A 20,809-nucleotide genomic window follows, 5' to 3' on the forward strand; every position below is an offset into this window, starting at 1 on the left:
TTTAAAATAGAAATATTTTATGCATCAGAAGTTTATTTTTGTTTATGATGGGATACTAACTCTATATGTTTCCTTAAGTCCATCTGCATGTCAATTGTCCAAGCAACACTTATTGCATGCATGACTCATGTTGTTTCCACCAATATGATTCTCATTTAGATATATGTATATATTTACATATATATTTACATATGTATATATTTACATATATATGCATAGATATAAATTAGATTTCCTTAGGTACTTGAGTTTGTGTCAGGATTCTCTGTTATGTTACCTAATTTACTGACTTAATCTTGTACCTATGTCATGATCATTTAATTACTCTGACTAATCAGGCTACAGCCCAGGCACTGAAATGTAAAATAGCAGGTTTTGCTTAATGTTTTGGCTTCATCACTCACATGTCGGGCTTATAGGTGCTATTCCATGTGCTTCTGTCTCCCCATGGCATCTCACCCTGCAGAGTCTCTGCCCGTGGGCTCTCTCTTCAGAAGAGTAGTCGGAGGTCTTAATGTCTTATGTGGCATATGGCTTCTAAGCACAGAAAAGTGTGTGGTGTTGGGTCTTTTTGAGGCAATCTTGGGATTGCCACCACAGTACGTCTGTGAACAAACTTTCTGCTTTGTTAGGAAGTCACAGGTTAGTCAGATTCAATATGGAAATGACTACACACAGGCATTATTCCAGGAGGAGTGTCTACTGAGTGCTACCCTCACAGACTAGCTACCACAGTGGGTATCCTTGACTTAGTCTTGTCTATAACAGAAATGTCTTAAGTCCTTCATTACTATTTGTTACTGATTTCTAGATTTTATCAAGATAAAAAGAGATCTACATTCCACAGAGGAGTGTCTTCTTTTATCAGAATGGTTGCTAAGTAGTATCAAATACAATTTGAAATTCATAAAGATAATCAGTTGGTTTTCTCCTTTAAAATATTTATGCAATAAACTCTATTAACAGAATTCATAACCTTGAATCCTTCTTCTGTGCCTGAAATAAACCCTCCATGGTCAAGATGCATTGTTCCTTAATACACTGTTAGATTCTATTTGTTAGTATTTTAGTGAAGAATTTTCCCACTATATACATGAGACTGACTATAATTTACTCTTGTGGCACATTTCCTAAGTCCTTCACTTTGTAAATAAGGCATATGAGATCAGAGAGGTGAAATGAGTGTCTCAAGTTAGCAACAGAACTTACACAGACAGTTCCTGATTTAAGATGGTTCTACTTATGATGTTTTTGACTTTATCATGGTGCAAAAGTAATACATATTCACTAGAAACTGTGCTTCAAATTTTGAATTTTGATCTTTTCCTGAGCTAGTGATGCAGCTGTCTTAAGCCATAGCTCCCAGTCAGCCACACAATCATAAGGCCAAACAACAGATTCTACAATGCATAAAACGTGTTTTTGGGCCGGGCGTGGTGGCTCATGCCTATAATCCCAGCACTTTGGAGACCATCCTGGGCAATATGGTAAAGCCCTGTCTCTACTAAAAAAAAAAAAAAAAAAAAAAAAAAAAAACCACAAAAAAAAAAAAATTAGCTGGATGTAGTGGCACGTGTCTGTAGTCCCAGCTACTCTAAAGGCTGAAGCAGGAGAATTGCTTGAACCCGGGAGACAGAGGTTGCAGTGAGCTGAGATCGCGCCACTGCACTCCAGCCCAGCAACAGAGTGAGACTCTGTCTATAAAAAAACAAAAATGTGATTTTGACTTACCGTATTTTCAACTTATGATGCCTTTATTAGGGCATAACCCCATCATAATTCAAAAAGCATCTGCACTAGAAATAATGCCTTTTGTGGATTGAAGTGAACAATAATTAATTGTATATTTCAAAATAGCTAGAAGAGAAGATGTGAAACGGTCCCAACACACACAAAAAAAGATAAATGTTTGAGTTGATGAGTATCCTAATTACCCTGACTTGATTGTTAGAAATTGTATACATGTATCAAAATATCACATGTACTCTATAAATATGTACAATTATTATGAATGAATAAAAATGAATAAATACATAAATAACACCCTCTGAGTCCAATTCAGTGAGTTTCCTACTACATGATGCTGCCAGTTTCTCAAAATTTTTAGGGTTACCTATTTGTTTGTTTTGATTTTAGGACAATTTCAAACTCTTTTAGAATTACAGAACTCAAGAAAATGTTCAGTGTAGTTCAGTTAATATTTACTAACTGTAAGTTATCCAAATGGTGTTTAAATCTAATCCATTTTCTGCCAGATCTGTGTGTCAACACATATTATTAGTAGCAATAGCTTATTTCCCCTGGTTATTAATCCATAGGGATGCTCAAGACTTTGAGACCCTGTAAACTACATGCAGTTAGACTACAGAGCCCTAGATTGGTCTTACCTGAGTTTTCTTGGGGTGGAGTCTGCTGTCATGTGGCATATATCATAATCTTCCCTCCATCTGGCCACATGCATGTAAGTTGTATGCAAGGCCACCTAGAGATGTAACTTCATATATGCCTCACAGCAATGCTTACTTACATTACTTGCCTGAAATTACTCCAGAGCAAGTTGAAGTTCCAAAGCCATTCTGTCACTTTGGCAGTATGGCATAAACCTTTCAAAAACGATTATCCTTCTGACTCTCCAAAGGTGGTGAAAGACACCAGGCTATCTGTACCATACCTCAGGGTATGTTACCATCTCCTCCTCCTCATTCACGTATCACCAGTGGTCCTCATGTCAGGCAACTCCTAAGGACCCACTCCATTAGCTTATCAGGTATTTGGGGGCCATATGTGAACCTTAACTTTGGCTCAGAATGGGGCCTCTACTATGTATGTTGTTTTTTGTGTGTATATTTTCTTCAGAGTTTTAGGAGCAAGGAGAGAAAAATAATCTGTGTAACTAAATCTATACAAACTCAACAGAGCATAAAATCAAGGGCTTAACCATCTTCAAATACTCATAAGAATAACTCCATATGTAAAACATATAAGTAGGCAATTATCTGGTGATTTTGCTCAATAGATCAAACTACAGTTTGTAAGATTTAGACTGAAACTCATGCTTTAAAAAACTGTTCAGCTATTTTGAAATCAGTTAAGAGACCATGAAGTTATATGCATTTAGGCTTGCATGAAGAAACTAACCTAAACTAAATAAAACACCAGCAATAACAGCAACAAAACATTTTCAAGAAATCTATAGGATTTGGCTTCAAGCCTCTTGTGTAAGATTTTCATTTTAAGCCAAAGTCCTCTGCAATGAATGCAATAAAGTCAGTGATTACTTGGGCTAAACATTTGATGCAATTTTGTCTCCAAGTGTTCCAAAATATCGAAAATATTTTCACCTCATCTTAAAATATCAAAAGAGAACTAGGTTCCTTTAAGACACTATTAGAATTAGTACAATTTGGAAAAGAATTGTTTGGCAAAAAAGCTGTAAAGGCAGATTAGCTTATTCAGTACTTGAAAAGATTAAAAAGCAGCACTACTTTGAGAAGTGTGGTTCTGGCCCTCAGATAAAATTATAAATCCCTAGAATTGTATGGAGAGACTTTACGTAGACCAAACAACACAATTAACGTAATATATGATAAAGCAGTCTTTTCAACATAAGTCTACACTTGAAGAGAGAGGACTATTTAATAAGTAATTTTAGAACAATTCAGTGACAGTTTTGAGGAAAAAAACACATTCACACCTTTTCCAACAGACATAAATAAAGCCCATGCATTAGCACAAGCTGTTCCATCCACCAAGGGGGCCTCCTCTTGCCTGTCTGCCTCCCACACATCCTCCACCATCTCTCAACACCTTCTGTGTGGTTCCTTCCTAATTTCCTTTCAAAAACATAGATGCATCTTATTCTCTACCCTCAACTCATGTAGCTAACTGTCCTATGGCAAATACAATATTGCATTGGAATCATTTGCAGCCCCCTAAATAGACGTTTTATTTCAGTTCTTTGAACTTTTGCAACTCTAGTACCTAAGTCAGCATTGGCTACAAAACAGGCATTGCAAGAGTCTTTGATGAATAAATGGCACCAAAATATACAGGATAATATGCACCATTAAAATTCCAAGCCTGATTTAACAAAAGGTTTGTAAGGAATAACTTTATAAGAACAGACTGCAAAAGCACATGTACAATCAGATTGCAGCTATAAAAGAAGTCTTGTTTCACAGACTCAAACATAAAACCATAAAAATATATGTTTGTATTAGGGCAATCAAAATATTCTCCATTGTTTCATTCATGGTCTTTCAAATATGTTTTTCTAACCACAAATGTTAGCTATGGCCTCAACATAACTATAACAGGATGTTAGAATGAGACTCTTTCTATAACTGGTTTCAACTGAAGCACCAATACAGTACATATCAGATTACAAAAATGACGGAGAGATGAACCCGTTCACCACTTCTCAATGCAGAATTGATAGAGTTAATGAAAATCCCTCAATTTTTGGAGACTCAGTAAGACCAAAGGTACAACAGAATCAGAGGGAAGCTTTGAGGAAGAGGTTTAGTAAAGGCATATACGTGTGCATATATATATAATTTTATTTTCAGAAATCTGTTGTTCTGCTGTTTTCCCATCTTCCTCTTTGCGAGAATATCTAGGACTGTCAGGGGGCAAAAGTGGGCCATCTGTCTGAAGACCTTCAAGGCAGTGGGTAGCTTCCAAAGGGTCCACTCGAAAAGAGTTGACATGCTGTTCCCTGGCATTGGGAGACACGGGAGACTGGGGCCTGACTCACACGAAAGAAAAGGAAAACCAGCTATGGGCTGTAGCCTCAGCCTGCTCCAGAAATGTTGAGAAAAATAACAAGGTTAAAAAATTATGTATTGAGATTTGGCTGGTCTCCTAGAGTTTGCATGGGGCAACAGATGGTCTTTCCCATGATGAGGAGGCTGTGGTAGGAAGCTGCTGTCCAGAGTTCTGCCTGATCTGGCCAGGTGAAGGGGTAACGAGACCTCTACAGGGAAAAGATTTTAGGAAGTGCACAACATCAGGTGACCAAAGACTGAAAAAGGAGTCTCCTTGACCACTCAGATTAAATATGTTTCCCCTTGGGTCAAGGAAATTGCAAGAGGGAGGGTTCCAGCAGGAAGCCTTCAAGACATCCTCCTAAGGACTTCATGGAAGACGCAGTCCACTTTACCAACTGCGGGGCCCGCAGGGCACAAAGTTCCCTTATTCTTATCTTTCTCCCATCTGCCTTCCCTACTGGGACCTTGCTTGGAATAATCAACAAGTGATGGAGAAAGTCAACAGGACCTTGCTCCCTGTTCTGAGAAGTGGATCCCAATGGCAGAGGGAAAAAGGTGTTACTCTAAAGTTAATCATGTCATTTTGATGATTACAAGGAGTTGGACGTCATAAACTCTGAATTGAGTTGCTTAAGGAAATGTTGCACTACTTCCTAAGAGTGAGGGAAAAATCATGAACCTGCAGAAAGAAAGATTCCCATAGGTGGCCAGGCGTGGTGGCTCACGCCTATAATCCCAGTACTTTGGGAGGCCAAAGCAGGCAGATCATGAGGTCAGGAGATCAAGACCATCCTGGCTAACATGGTGAAACCCTGTCTCTACTAAAAATACAAAAAAATTAGCCAGGTATGGTGGTAGGCGCCTGTAGTCCCTGCTACTTGGGAGGCTGAGGCAGGAGAATGGCGTGAACCCGGCAGGTGGAGCTTGCAGTGAGCCGAGACCCCGCCACTGCACTCCAGCTTGGGCAACAAAGCGAGACTCCATCTCAAAAAAAAAAAAAAAAAAAAAAAGAAAGAAAGAAAGAAAGAAAGATTCTCATGAGCAAAAGATTACCACCTCTGAATAAAGATAAAAATAAAACTGTGTTCTGATTCCAGTCCCCACATTGATGCTGCTCAGTATGTCAGCTGCATAAGGAAAACCTGTCACTCATCTTCCTTAGTGCCCAACAAGTCATAAAAGGAAGCTATCCAGGTATGAAAGTCTGTTAAGTTTTGTTTTAAATGTATTTAAACCCTCATGTACCACCCAACACTACAATATTTTATTTGCCTTTGGGATGAGAAAGCTCAGATCACTGAATGTGAGGTAGAGAAGCAAACTCATAGGTCACTGTGTCTCACCCCGTCATTTTACAAATAAGAAAATTCATGACAAAGAGAGTTGAAAAGACATGCCCTCAACACCTTAGCTGGTTAATAGCAAAATGACTTCTGACACTGTCTTCACACTTCCTTTTCTGATCAGCTCCAGCATTTCCACAGCCTGCTGGAGCTACTCCCCCAGTCTGAAAGAATCCTGAAAATAGAAAAGAAGTGGGCAGTTTTCCTAACAATGCTAATCAGAAGTTACAGTCTTCTATAAATGAGTGTCAGAGAGGTTCTCACAAAGCAAGCTTCCAGGGAATGTAGGAAGTTAATTACCTTCCTCTATAATTCATTAGTCATCATCCTTGTAACCTGAGGCTGTTTGAAACACAACTTGTATTTAGTAGCACAGATTCAGAAGACTTAAGGTGTTAATATGCCCAAGACAGTCTCTTTTATCTAGTTTATTATCTTTTCCTTTGACAGGCTTAAACGACTTTTAAAATCTATCCTGTGTTTAGTTAAAAAAACAAAACAAAACAGCTAAGATTATGGAGAAAGAATGTTTTGATTGGAATGAATAATTACCTAATATGTCTCCTTCAAATGTACGTGAAAATGAGTTTACATATTAAGTAGGATAAAATTGAGTAGGCTTTCAAAAACAGGTTGAAGAAAGGATTGTCTGTCTCAAAATAATTCCCTCAGTGGCTATAGCTGCACCATTAAATGAATTGCTTTGGGGTAAAGCATTATGACTCCCAAAGCATTCCGGGAAAATGCAAATCTATTACCTGGAAGGGTGACATCACCATCTCCCAGTGTCTTTCAAGGAAAGCAGGGGAACCCAGGACACAGACTTTTGACTGGTGTTGAGTTGGGAGGTGAAGAAAAATATTCTGGTTAGAGCGAATTGCCTCAGAAAGACAGACTAATAAAGTACCCAGCGTAGCAGAAGGGAAAGAAGGAAGGCATAAATTTGAGGGTGAGAAAGAGAGTGTCAACAATTTGATATTTCCTCAGGCCTATGAGAAGCAAATGTTTTTGGTTATCTTTCCTTCTCCAAGCTTCTTCTAAGCCCTTACTGAATTCTAAGGAAAATTCGTATGCAGAAGATACATATATGATTGTATATGTAGTTTTTGCTGAGCCAGTCATTTGGTCAACAAATATTTACTGTTTACTACACACCAGGCAGTGCTGACTGTTGAGTCATAACAAAAATAAGGTTCCGGCCCTTAAGGAACTTACAGCCTAAGGAAGACATGGACAAGTAAGCAGGCATTGACACTACCTAGAACTGTCCTTGACCCCAACAGTGTGAGATTTTGCATGTGTCTGTCTGCCTGTCTACCTGCCTCACAGCTTAAGAGTATGAAATAAACTTCTAGCATTAAGGAAGGGGTCATTTTCTTTTTCAAAATTCCAAATGGTATAAAATTGGTCTTATATACATTAGTCTGTAATTGTGGTTCAGTCTGCCATTTTGAAACAAATTATAGCCCAAACAGAAACTAAACAAGGTATTGCCCTCACAGAACTCTGAGCCTCACTTCTAATATAAGATTATAGAAACGACAACAATAAATCACTTCTAATATGAGGTTATAGAAAAAAACAAAAAGCAGACAAAACAAATGAAAAACTCGAAATCATAAATTACAGGAAAACGTGTTGACAAGTGGGGATCTACATTCACAAGGGCAATGTAGCAATGGGATAGCAGAAGCCTCCATGGGGGCATTACCTGCACAACCACTGTGGAAGCACTGGCTGAGATGGTGGGCCATGTGGGGGCCTCTCTGAAAATGGCCCCCCGGCTTCCTGCAGAAAACAGTGAAGAGATGCATGAAGGTGGTGGGCAGTCTGGGGAAAAGCTACTGCTGCCACCAACTCTGCCACCTTAGAAGTCTGGTCAAGCCACTATGGAAATCCAGGTATGGGAGGCTAACTGTCCAAGGACCCAAGAAAATGACACAGAAATGGGTATCCCTGAGAAGGATCGTGATTGTATTTTAAGATGGCTTTCCAGAAGTAATGCCCAAAGACTGTTGCCCAACTGAGGAATGGCTTTAAAGGTTAACACTGGGTATGGGAAATAGTCATCTACTTAGCGTCTAGTGGGACCCTAATCATTTATACTGAGGGCAGTAGAAAAACCAAGTGATAGAGAAGGTTCTTTTCTGTGAATTTAAATGCAGTGAGAGAAGGCAGGAGAAAAAATTTGGGTACCCACAGGGGGCAGTCTGTGCTATAATCAGAAGAACTAGCCCGCATATTATTGCAGAACTGGGCAGAGGGCAGGAGCCAGAACATGCGTTACGGATCAAAGAGTCACAAGGCATCAGTGGTGTGATCAGGAAGTAAATCACCTCCAACAGGGTGTTTACTGTGGTTCAGGGCCTTTTAAAACTAGAGCTTCTGTCCTTGATCCTTTTGACCTCATACTTAGCCTGAAAGTTAGTCCTCCCACCAGAAGGAGGGAGTACAAAATGCAAGTCATCACTGTAGGAGGGCAGAAGCCAATGATTACAGTCTGAGAACATGAAAGACAGAAAGCCACAGAATATTTCCAGGCTGCCAGTACTCAGTCAACAAATAGGAATCTATGCCTCTTGTACACCAGGCTGATAGTGCAATAAACCATACTCGCAAGGTCCTTCCCTCAAGGAGCTTACACTCCATGAAGGAGCTTATTACCTGTCTTAGTCTTCTCGGGCTGCCATAACAAAATACCATAGACTGGGTGGCCCAAACAACAGACATTTGTTTCTCACAGTTCTAGAAGCTAGAAGTCTGAGATCAGGGTGCCAAGTGGGTTCTGGTGAGGGCCCCTTCCTTTATTGCAGACAGCTGTCCCACTCTATCTGCTCCTATGGCCTTTTCTCAGAGCATTTGGGAGGGTCCAGGGTGGAATGACATGGTTTGGCTGTGTCCCCACCAGAATCTAATGTTAAATTGTAATCCCCAGTATTGGGGGAGAAACCTGGTGGGAGGTGATTGGATCATGGGAGCAGATTTCCCCCTTGCTGTTCTCATGATAGTGAATGAGTTCTCTTGAGATCTGGTTATTTAAAAGTGTCTACCCCTGCTCCTTCGCTGTGTCTCTCTCCTGCCACCATGTGAAGATATGCTTGCTTCCCTTTTGCCTTCCACCATGATGGTAAGTTTCCCAAGACCTCCTTAGCCATGCCTCCTGTACAGCCTGCAAAACTGGGAGTCAATTAAACGTCTTTTCTTTATAAATTACCCAGTCTCAGATAGTTCTTTATAGCAGGGTGGGAACAGACTAATACAGAACTATTTTAAACGACCAGCTTCCAACAAAGAATTATGAGACACTCAATGAAACAGGAAAGGACACAGGGAAAAAGCAGTCAATAAAAACTGCCCCTGAGCCAGGCGTGATGGTTCACACCTGTATTTTCAGCACTTTGGGAGGCCTAGGCAGGCAGATCACGAGTTCAGGAGTTCAAGACCAGACTGACCAACATGGTAAAACCCCGTTTCCACTAAAAATACAAAAATTAGCCGGGAGTGGTGGCACACACCTGTAGTTCCAGCTACTCAGGTGGCTGAGGCAGAAGAATCTCTTGAACCTGGGTGGTGGAGTTTGCAGTGAGCTGAGATCGTGCCACAGCACTCCAGCCTGGGCGACAGAGCAAGACTCCGTCTCAAAAAGGAAAACAGCAACAACAAAGATTAAAAAAAAAAAGAAAAAAATCCTGCCCCTGAAAAAATCCAGGTTTTCAACTTGCTAGGCAAAGATTTTTAAATTAGCTATGAACTAATGTAAATCATTTCTAAAGAAGTAAAAAAAAAAAAAAAAAAAAAAAAAAAAAGAGAGAAGAAGGTTTCACCAAATAGAGATTCTCAATAAAGAGATAAAAATTATTTAAAAATAGAAATAGACAGTTTTTCATCCCAGTTATGGTGGTGGTTACTTGCATCTTCATGTAGGAGGCAATTTCATATTATTATACACTCCCCAAATAGAAATTTCAGAAATAAACTGTACAATAACAGAAATGAAAAATTTACTAGACGGGATCAACAGTAGATAAGAGCTGGCAGAAGTTTCAGCAAACTTCGAGATAGCTCAATTAATATGTCCAGTCTTGGAAACGACAAAAAAAGAATGAAGAAAAATAACCGGAGCTTCAGAGACTTGTGAGACAGCATGAAGTATAGCAACACATGTATAATGAGAGTCTCAGAAGGGGAGGAGAAAAAAAAACAGAAAAAATTCTGAAGAAATAATGGTCTTAAACTTCCCAACTTTCATGAAAAGCAATAATATACTGAAACAAAAACACACAAAAAAACTGAAACAAAAACACACAAAAAACCCAAGCAGGATAAATTAAAGGAAATCCACACCTGGGTACATCATTATCATCTGCCAAAAGACAGAGAATTTTGAAAGTGGCAAGAGAGAAATGACTCATCATGTACAAAAGATCCTGAATAACACTAACAGAGAATTTCTCATCAGAAGCCCTGAAAGACAGAAGGGAGTAAGATAACATATTAAGTTCAATGTAATATATCATATTGAAGACTAAAGGACTTAAAACACATGATCATCTCAATAGAAGTAGAAAAGGCATTTGACAAAATCCAACATCCTTTCATGATGAAAACACCCAACAAATGTGAAACAGAAGAGACTTTCTCTGTTTAAGGGCATCTATTAAAAACCCAAAGATAGCAACATACTTAATGGTGAGTAACTGAAAGCTTTCCTCCTAAATTCTAGTCATAAACATTACTAGAATGTCTGCTGTCACCACTTCTATTCAAGATTATACCGGGCCAGGTACAGTGGCTTGAGCCTATAATCTTAACACTTTGGGAGGCTGAAACAGGAGAATCATGTGAGTCTAGGAGTTTGAGACCATCTTAAGCAAGATGGTAAGACCTTGTCTTTACAAAAAAAAAAAAATAGCCAGGCATGGTGGCATATGCCTGTGGTCTCAGCTACTCAGGAGGTTGATCACTTACCCCAGGAGATCAAGGCTATAGTCAGTGGTGTTGATACCAACTGCTCTCCAGCCTGGGTGACAGCAAGAGCCTGTGTTAAAAAAAAAAATTATACTGGAAGTTCTAGATAGAACAATTCAAGGATAAAAAATAAATACATACAGTCATCTAGATTGGAAAGGAGCAAGTAAAACTATCTCTCATCACAGATAACATGATCTTGTATATAGAAAATCACAAGGAATTCATACACACATACACAAACACAAACTGTCAGAGCTAATAAATGTAGTCAGCAAAGGAGAAAGATACAAGATTACAAGATCAGTACATGCAAATCAATTGTATTTGTACTCACTAGCAATGAACAAGCTAAAAATCAGATTAAGAAAAATTCATGTACAATAATATAGAAAAGAATTAAGTAAATGGAAAGAGTGCATCTTCATGGTTTGAAAAGCTTGATATTGTTAAGATGGCAAGACTCCCCAAATTTCTTTACAGATTTAATGTAAACTTCATTAAGATCACAGCAGCTTTGTTGTTGTTGTTGCTGTTGTTGTAAGCCTTGCAGTCCTGGACTTTTCTTTTTTGGGGGGTTTTTAATTCAATATCTCTTATTATAGATCTGTCGAGATTTTCTATTTCTTCCTGAGGCACTTTAGACAACTTGTTTTTTCTAGGATTTTGTCCATTTCATTTAGGTTATTTAAATAGTTGACATGCAATTGACAAGCTAACTGAAATGCAAGAGATCCAAAATAGTCAAGATAATTTTAAAAAAGAAAAAAGTTGGAAGATCCACTAAAAAGCTACAGTAAAAAAGATACTGTGGTACTGGCATGAGGATAGACACACACATCAGTGGATTAGAAAAAATAGCTCAGAAATAAATCTTTACATTCCCTGTCAATTGATTTTCAAGAATTTTCGGCAAGAGTTACCAAACAATTCCATGAGGAAAGAAAAGACTTTCCAACCCATGATGCTGTAATAACTTGATAGTCACATGCAAAACAAAAAAGTCAATCCCTTACCTCATTGCCTGTATAAAAATTAATTCAAAATGGTCAGAGACCTAAAGTTAAGAAAAAAATCATAAAACTCGTAGAAGAAAAACAGGCATAAATCTTTGTGACCTTGGATTAAGCAGTGGTTTTTTAGGTATGACACAAGCACAAGCAACACATGCAAAAATATATAAATTGGACCTCATCAGAATAAAAAGCATTTGTGTTTCAAAGGACGCCATCAGGAACGTGAAAAGATAACCCCCCAAATACTTGCAAATTATGGCTGATCAGTCTAGCATTCAGAACATACAAGGAGCTTGTACAACTCAAAAATAAAAAGATAAATACTTTAAAAATGTGCAAAAAGATTTGAATATACCAATGGGCAATAAGAACATTAAAATATGCCAACATCATTAGTCATTAAGGAAATGCAAATCAAAATCACAATGAGATACCACTTCATACTCACTAGAATATTTATAACTAAAAAAAAAAAAAATTAACAGTAACGGCTGTTGGTGAGGATGTGGATAGAATAGAACCCTCACACACTGCTGGTGGAAATGTAAAATCATGCAGCTGCATCAGAAAACATTTTAGAAGTTCTATAAAAAGTTAAACATAGATTAGGACCAGCAATTCTACTCCTAGTTACACACCCAAGATAATTTAAAGCATATATCTACACAAACATGTGTATGCGAACATTCATATTAGTACTATTTATAATAGCCAAAAAATTGAAACAACCTGAATGTTCAATTAATAAATACCTGTACATAGTATACATTGCATATCTATACAGTGGGATACATAGTATACATAGTGTATCTATACAGTGGGATTCATCTATGAAAAGGATGAAGCACTAATACATGCTGCATGAGTGAATCTTGAAAATATTATGCCAGGTAAAAGAAATCAGTCACAAAAGGCCAAATATTATAAGATTTTATTTATCTGAAATGTCCAGAATAAAAAAAAAATTCATAGAAACAGAAAGTAAGGTTAGTAGTTTCCAGGGGCTGGGAGAGAGAGGAATGGAGTAATGGGCAAAGGGTTTCTTAGGGGATGAAGAAAATATTTTGAAGTTACATGGTGGTAATGGTTGCACAACTTTGTGGAAATACTAAAAACAAATGAATTGTAAACTGTAAACTGGTGCATTTTATGGTATGTGAATTATATCTTTAAAAAATAATATAGTGAGATGATGTAGGGCAGGGAGGGGATGACTCTAGAGGCAACTTTCATGTGTAGCTGAGAGAAAATGAATCCCCAAAGGAGATTTCCTTAGAGTTCATCATTTTAACAGGAAAGAGGCAATGTAGAGTTTCAAAAGCAGGGGATGTAGAGTCCCCTGATCTCTATTTTAAATTACTCTATTTTGTCAGCAGAATAAAATTAAAGCTATCATCTAAGAGTGAAGCAGAAGAAATGTGGGGAGGTTTGAGAAGAGAAAGTGTGACTACATAGTATGTTTGGGAAGAGGAGAGCATGATTTAACAAGAGCTTACCTGAGGTTTGTGGTCATGAATTTAAAGTAAGATGAGGTGTTCTGATTTTATATTTTTCTCCAGCCACATTCAGCCAACTGAAGCAAGCGTTGAGTAGGTTGAGATATAACCAGGGCTGGCATTTTCCTAGTGAGTGTAACGCACTCTTGAGAGTGGATATGAGCAATATATAACAAGTCATGACATCTTAGTGGGATAACTATGGGACAAGGATGAGAGGAGGTTATGGATGGAGCAAATGTATTAAAGTTAATGGATTGAATGTTACTGGGGGTTTTAAAAATTATTTGAGCAATAGTAGTAGAGGGAGTTGGCTAGAAATGTGGGAAGTAGAGATGGTCAGAAATAGTGATGACGGAAATTGAGATTCTGCAATTATTATTACAAACAATGTTTAAGGTTTCTCTCTGGATATGAGTGGCTGGGAATGGGTGGAGGACAAGATCATTAAACCAGAAAAGGTAGTTTAAAATATTGCTGAACCATTAAGTGCTTAAGCTTGGACGATGTGTGCTTAGAGTGGAAAGAGGTGCACATTTTCAAATCTTTCTCTAGTAACGGAGAAAGATGTCTTTTGAAGGGTATATATGTGACTAGCATGCAGGTGTCTGGAGACTGGAGGACAAGGGATTTTAGGATGGTAGTTAAGACAATGATGATGAGAATGCTTATGGGGTCTAGACCAGACTGGGCTTCAGCTACAGAAAGAAGTGCTGATGGACCAAGCAAAATGGTGGTCATACAGGGCTGAGGAGTCACAGATAAACCTGAGTCTCTACTCTTTCTAGAAAGCAGGATCCAGTTATGCTGTCCTTTCTCCCACCCAAACACCACATTTCAGCAAGGTAAGGGGTAGAGGATGACTTAAAGTCAGTTTGGGCTGACTTAGCACATGCGACAATCATTTCTTTAGCATCCATTTCTTTTAAGAATGTATTCTTAGAGTTGGGGTTAACATACAGATCTCACTGAAGTGTTTTGAGCTTTAAATAATTAAGCTGGAGAAATTAGACAACCAAGTTGTCAAGTGAAGACTAAAGTTGTAAACTTGGTCGGCCTTCATGTCCCACAGTTAATTCAGCCGTGAGGACTCCAGCTACCAGTTCAGAAGCAATAAGGAAACCAAAAGATTGACTCTATTTCAGCAAATATTATGGAATATGTTTGTAACATTCCAAACCTGATGGATCAAAACTAAGAATAAGGTAGAAGGGACAGGGAATTTTAAAAAGCACTCCAAAGCTTGTAAAATGCCCAGTAATCATAAAGCATTCAGTCACAACTTGGCTTAAATCAGGTTTTCCTCTGCCTGACTGTGTGACCTTGGGCCATTTTCTTTAACACTCTGGACTTCAGTTTTCTTTTAACACTTACCTCAATAACATTTTGTCATATGGGTTCATGAAATAATGCACTATTGGCCATATATTTAATGGTTTAGTTATATACAACCCCGTACTTTAAAAAGTAGGTAGAAAAAGAAGAGTGTTAAATTGTTTTGAAGGATAAATGATGTATACTTTCTTTCTTTGCAGGTTGAGTAATCTCACTGCAAAATAGAAATAAATTCCCCAAATCTAAACGCTGGCTTGTTAGAACGTTATCTCATTAGCCATTTGATGTTATCTCCTACACTGGTAAATTTTGGGCTCTTTCAGCCTAGATTCAAACAGGCTGTAGGAGTAGAAAGAGATGGCTCAGGAGGCAAAAGGATGGTTTTTGTGCCTCAATAGACTTCTTTTGTCTGAATATTTGGGGTAATCATTGGTAAAGCTGTGGAATATTCAAGCTACATAGAGCCAGGGAATAAAACTAGAGAATATTTAATGGTTCTTTTTTGAACTTTGGATAATGAGCAAGAATTTTCATTATTACACATTAATGCTGGAAGATGCCTTTTCTAATGGTATTTGGCATCTCCTTAGAGCCTTTGTGTTGATCGGTTGTTCACATGCCACAACGACACTGCACTTGCCATTGCTCTGAATTCACAAGAGGGTGTTTGATGTTTGAATTGAGGACTTTACTGCTGAAGTTGCAGGTGCAGGAAAGTGGGGGAGGGGTGTGGAGCTGTGTGTTCAGCTAAACGAGCCACAATCTAGTCAAGTAGGACTGACTCCAACAATCAGTCCCAGCAATGTTCATTTCCTTGGTCTGCTGAATGCAGCCACCAGGCACTCAACAAAACATTTTTTTTTCATTGCTCCGCAGCTATTCTTAAAAAATGTTAGCATCTAAGTATCCACTTTTGTGTTCCATTAATAGGTATTGATCCACTAAGTAATGCCTACATACTCAGTGCTTTCCCCAAAGAGAGAGAAAGTAGTGCCTGCATTAGCAAGTGGGTCTATCCCTATATCTCCTATTCAGTGTTTGGTATTTAAACTGTATCTTCTTTAAAGAGTTGAAATTTTCATATATACCTCATTTGTTCTCAAAGCTGATGTTTTCCAAGTTCTTGAATTAGTCCCTTTATCAGTTAATCAATCCAACAAGACCACCAAGGATCCCATGCAAATGAACAAAAGTAATCATGGGATATGATGTATTAAAATAGTTTTAGTGGTCCCATCTTTATCTGCCCTGCTCCTAATTTTTTTTCGCAGGGAATCTAGGTCCTTTAGGGCGTCCATACATTAGGATGTGGGTAGAGATGAAAGCAAAAAGACTCATGAGTAATGGCTTTCTTTTTTTTTTCTGAATTTATAAAAGCCAAAATTTTTTGAGAAGATAACGTTAAGTGTCCCAGAATGTGATCACAGTGATGTAAGTTTTTCAAGAGCAAGAAAAGAGAGGGAGCATTGTCCAAGGCTGGAGAGGAGAAGAGGTCCCTTAGTCCTCAGCTAGGCCTGTTCCTTCCCCCTTGCAGAGTCTCCTCTGCATGGATGGCTAGAGAGTTCATCTGAGGAGGTAGAATCTTGCTCAAGCCTACCACAGAGAATGCTGGGCCTGAAAAAGTCAAATGGTGTCTCCATAGTAACCAGTGGGGCCTGAGGTGCCAAAGCAATGCTGTGGTATTATGGAAAACCCCAGGCCTCTTAACTAACTATTGGAGAGGGAGGAGATGGCATTGAATAATATCTGAGGTTGAATTTGCAAACCTTTCAAAGGTGGATGGGTACTCATATTCAGGATTAAAACGATGTTTAAAAAATTATAAAACAGTATTTCTTACACATCTATGTTTGTGGACTAGGATTCATTTCTACTGCATTAACATTGCCTATGGCTTTGCAATTTTCATAATTATGTTCTTACTTTAGTTAATTTATGCCTTAGAATAAATATATGAGTACATATTATTATCAGCTTTGCTTTATAGATCGGGGAATTACAATTCACAGAAGCTGAACAACTTGCCTAAGAATACAGAGCCAAGTGGTGACAGAGTCAGAACTCAAGGTCAGATCCATGTGCCCCTCAAGTCCACATTCTTTTCAATATGGCATGTTGCCTTTCTAACAGGGAAACCGGTTCCATTTGTTAAGTACTATTGAGGAGATGGCTGGAGTTACTTAAATATAACTAAATTGCTATTTTAAGCCATAATTAGCAATAACAAAATGAGACCTCAATCACAGGTTCTTAGGGTCCCTGTGGAATCAGCTTACTCAAGTGTTTCTACCCAGCTGCTCTCAGACCCAAGCTCCTTTTCAGGCCCTGAGCATTCCTCTCCTCTTCACATAAGCTGCCTCCCTCTGTTCTATCCATTAGGGTTGCACCACTGCTCTGCAGTGGGGCAGTCTCCCCAGGTTTTTCCTTCCCTGCTGCCCCAAATACAGACAAAGGGCTTTGATTCTTCTCTAAGCATTTGAGTAATCTACAAGGAAATAGTGTGCTCATGACAGCGTACAACAGGAAATTGTTATAAAGTTATAAAGTTCTTACAGCAGTGATCCTTGCTCTCTTCGCATGGCAATCTGTCCTGTTAGCTGGAAACCTTCAGCTTTAATTTTGCTTCCCAGGGTGAAGATATTATCAAGGTGGACTATTAAGTGTCATCACTTTCTCCCTGTTCATCTATGCTCCCGTTGGGTCTACTTCCCACACTGTTCAACCTAGAATCCATTGCACATCATTTTAGCATTCTTATCCCCTTCCTCCACTCTCCTTTCTTCTTACAGAACACTAGCCCTGCATGAGCCCTGCTATCCTCCTTTCTTTTGCCTACACCAGAGCAGCTGAACACAGCTGCACAAAATCTCACAACCCACATGATGGTTTCACTGAAAATTCGTATTTTACATGAGCCCTCATTAGTACCAATCAATCCTGTTGCATTTATCCAGTCTTCCAATTCCCTAAAAAAAAAAAAAAAAAAATTGACTTTGTACCTTCTTCTCTCTCCTTCAGCCTTTCAGGCTCCTACCTCTCTCAGATAATGGCGATGCCTCTTACCTCACTTTCCCAATTTCACACCCAAAGCACCTGCATCCACCTTCTCTTTCTTTCCTCCATCCCTCTCCCTACCCAAGACCCATGCTCCATGTGCATTTCCTCTGCCTCCTCCAGGCCATCACCATTTTGTTCTCCTGGGCCGTCATTTCTCTCTATTAGGAAATCTCTTTTTTCACATATAATTACTATTAAATTATAATTGAATAATTATAATTGAACCTCCCAACTCTTTCTGATCCCAAAGAACTCTCCATTTCTCCTCTCAGCACCACAGCAAAGCCTCCAAAGGAGTTGTTCATGCACATCATACCTCCCCTTCCTACCTTCCATTGTCTCTGAAATGCTACCCACTGCCCTTCCAGCAAATCTTGTCAAGGTCAACAATAACTGTCACGTTGCCAAAATCAGGGAGCAGTTGCTTTTCTTCACTCTTTCCGCAGTTTCAGCCCCACAGATGACTGTCCCACTCCTGAAGCACTGCTCTCTTGACTTCCTTTTCAACATATTCTCCTGGTGTTCCTATTAATATCTCACTGGCCTCAGTATTCTTGGTCTTCTCCTTTTCTTTTCCTGAATAAAGTATAGCATTTCCTCAAGGTTCTCTCTGGGACTCTTTTCTCTTCTCTGACACTTTCTTCTGAGTTCGTTTCATCAATTCCCAAAACTTTGCCTATAATAAATCATATTTTCCAATTCCAAAGTAGTAGTTCATCCTTGCTGGGCTTCAGACATTTATACGGCACCAATCGTTCCTATGTCTCTAAATGTCAAAACGCTTCTTCAGGTGGTTCAAGCCACAGATCTGAAAATTATTCTGTTTCTTCCCTCTCCTTTCCTTTTGACACAAAATCCATTAGTAGGGAAGTTTCCCACCTCCAAAATCTCTCCACCATCTTCTTATCTTTATCTCTCTTCTAACCTCTCTTATCACTGTCATCTCTCACCTGGCCTTTTGTAACTGCATCCTAACTGCCCTCACCTTCCCAGTCCTGTTACACTAGAATGAATTATCCCATAATGTCAAAAATAATCCTCTTAAAATAGAAATCAGAGCATCTAACCCTTGTGTTCTGAACCCTCCCAGGGCTTGCCCTTTCACTAAAGGAAATCCAAACTCGCTACTGCCACACGCTACTGCTGATCTGACATGCTTTCTGACTCTGTCCCATGCCCCTCTTACATTTTCTCAGCTTGTTCCAGTTCCATGGAACTTTGAGATTCTTAAACATGGTGTGTTTTCCCATCAGGGCCTCTGCAGGTCCTGTTCTTTCTTCTGGTAACTTTCTCCCTCCAAACTCATCTCCTGGCTCTCATTTCTCAAAAATCTCAGAGAGGACTTCCTTGCCAGCCATCAAAACTCTTCTAAACATCACCTTATCTCCTTCATTCTTTTAACTTATCAAGGTTTTTAATTGTTTTGGTTCTTTGTTCAATGACTTGATGTTGCCTGTTTCCACCACAGAATTTATGCTCAATCAATGCAGAGACCTTGGCAACTTTGTTTGTTCTTGTATCTCCGAGCACTGTGAGGGTTACATAGAAACTTATAGATGAATATGTGCCAACTGCATCAGGCAAACACTCAGCAGACAAACAGTGGAAACCACAAGGTCAACTTTTGGCATTGAACTTATAGGACAATCAGATCTTTCTTCAAATTCCATAATCTGTCTACAAATATGGCCTCCTCCTATGTCGTAGAGAGGGAAGAGCTTCATCATAGCAGCCCAAGGGTCTGTTAAGTACAGAGACACTGGTCCAGCTGGACTAGACTAAACAGTGGACTTCCCTTGACTTCTTGAGCACAGATCCCAGGGAGTTCCATTATGTCAGATCATCTGCATGAACTCACTCTTCCCTGTTAGCGGACTGACTGACACCTATGCTGTAACCTATAGGTCTGTTGTGGGTGACCATCTGTTGTGTCTAACTCACAGTGTTAAGACTTTTAGCATCTTCATGACCAGGTCAGAATGCAGCCCTTCCTTGATCCCTGATTTCATGGCTTATCCTTAAGCCATTATGACAATTAGTGTCAACTGAATCAGTCCTGAAATATTTGGCTATGTTATGGTGCCAATAAGATTATAATGACTGATGCCCTTAGAATCCACCTTGGCCTTGGCTGTATGTGGCCAATAAATCATTCATTCCAGGACCAAATACCTATTTCAGCATGGGGCAGAGTGTGTTTTATAACTGATTTCTGATTAGTTACATCTAGAAAAATGCTCTAGACTTTTGTATTTCAAAATATATACCTATAGACTTTTGTATTTCAAAATATATACCTATAAATTTCAAAATTTCTGAAGTATGCCTGATTTAGAGAAATATAGGAGAAATGCCTCTCCGAATAACAAAATGGATTGACAAGTATGGTACTTCCATACAAAGGAATATTACTCAGCAATAAAAAGAAACAAACTACTGATACATGCAACAACATGGGTGAGTCTTGAATGCATCATACTAAGCCAAAGGGATCAGATTCAAAAGGTTCTATACTGTATAATTCATTCATATGGTGTTCTGGAAAAGACAAAACTGTAGGAACAGAAAACAGATGAGTGACTAACAGGGGTAGGGTGGGGTGAGGGTGGAGATAATTCACCACAAAGAGGTATGAGGAAATTCTTTGAGATGATGGAACTGTAATGTTCCATGAAATCTGAGGTAGAAAATCTCCCCAGTAATGGGTTGTGTGTTGAAAGGAAAGGAGAGGGAAGAATAACTTTTGGATTTCTGGCTTGAACAATGTGAAGAAGTGTTTTGACATTTTATTACATGGACAACACCAGCGCAGTATCAATTTCTGG

Source organism: Macaca mulatta, chromosome 3, assembly GCF_049350105.2.
Source record: "Macaca mulatta isolate MMU2019108-1 chromosome 3, T2T-MMU8v2.0, whole genome shotgun sequence".
Taxonomy (NCBI): domain Eukaryota; kingdom Metazoa; phylum Chordata; class Mammalia; order Primates; family Cercopithecidae; genus Macaca; species Macaca mulatta.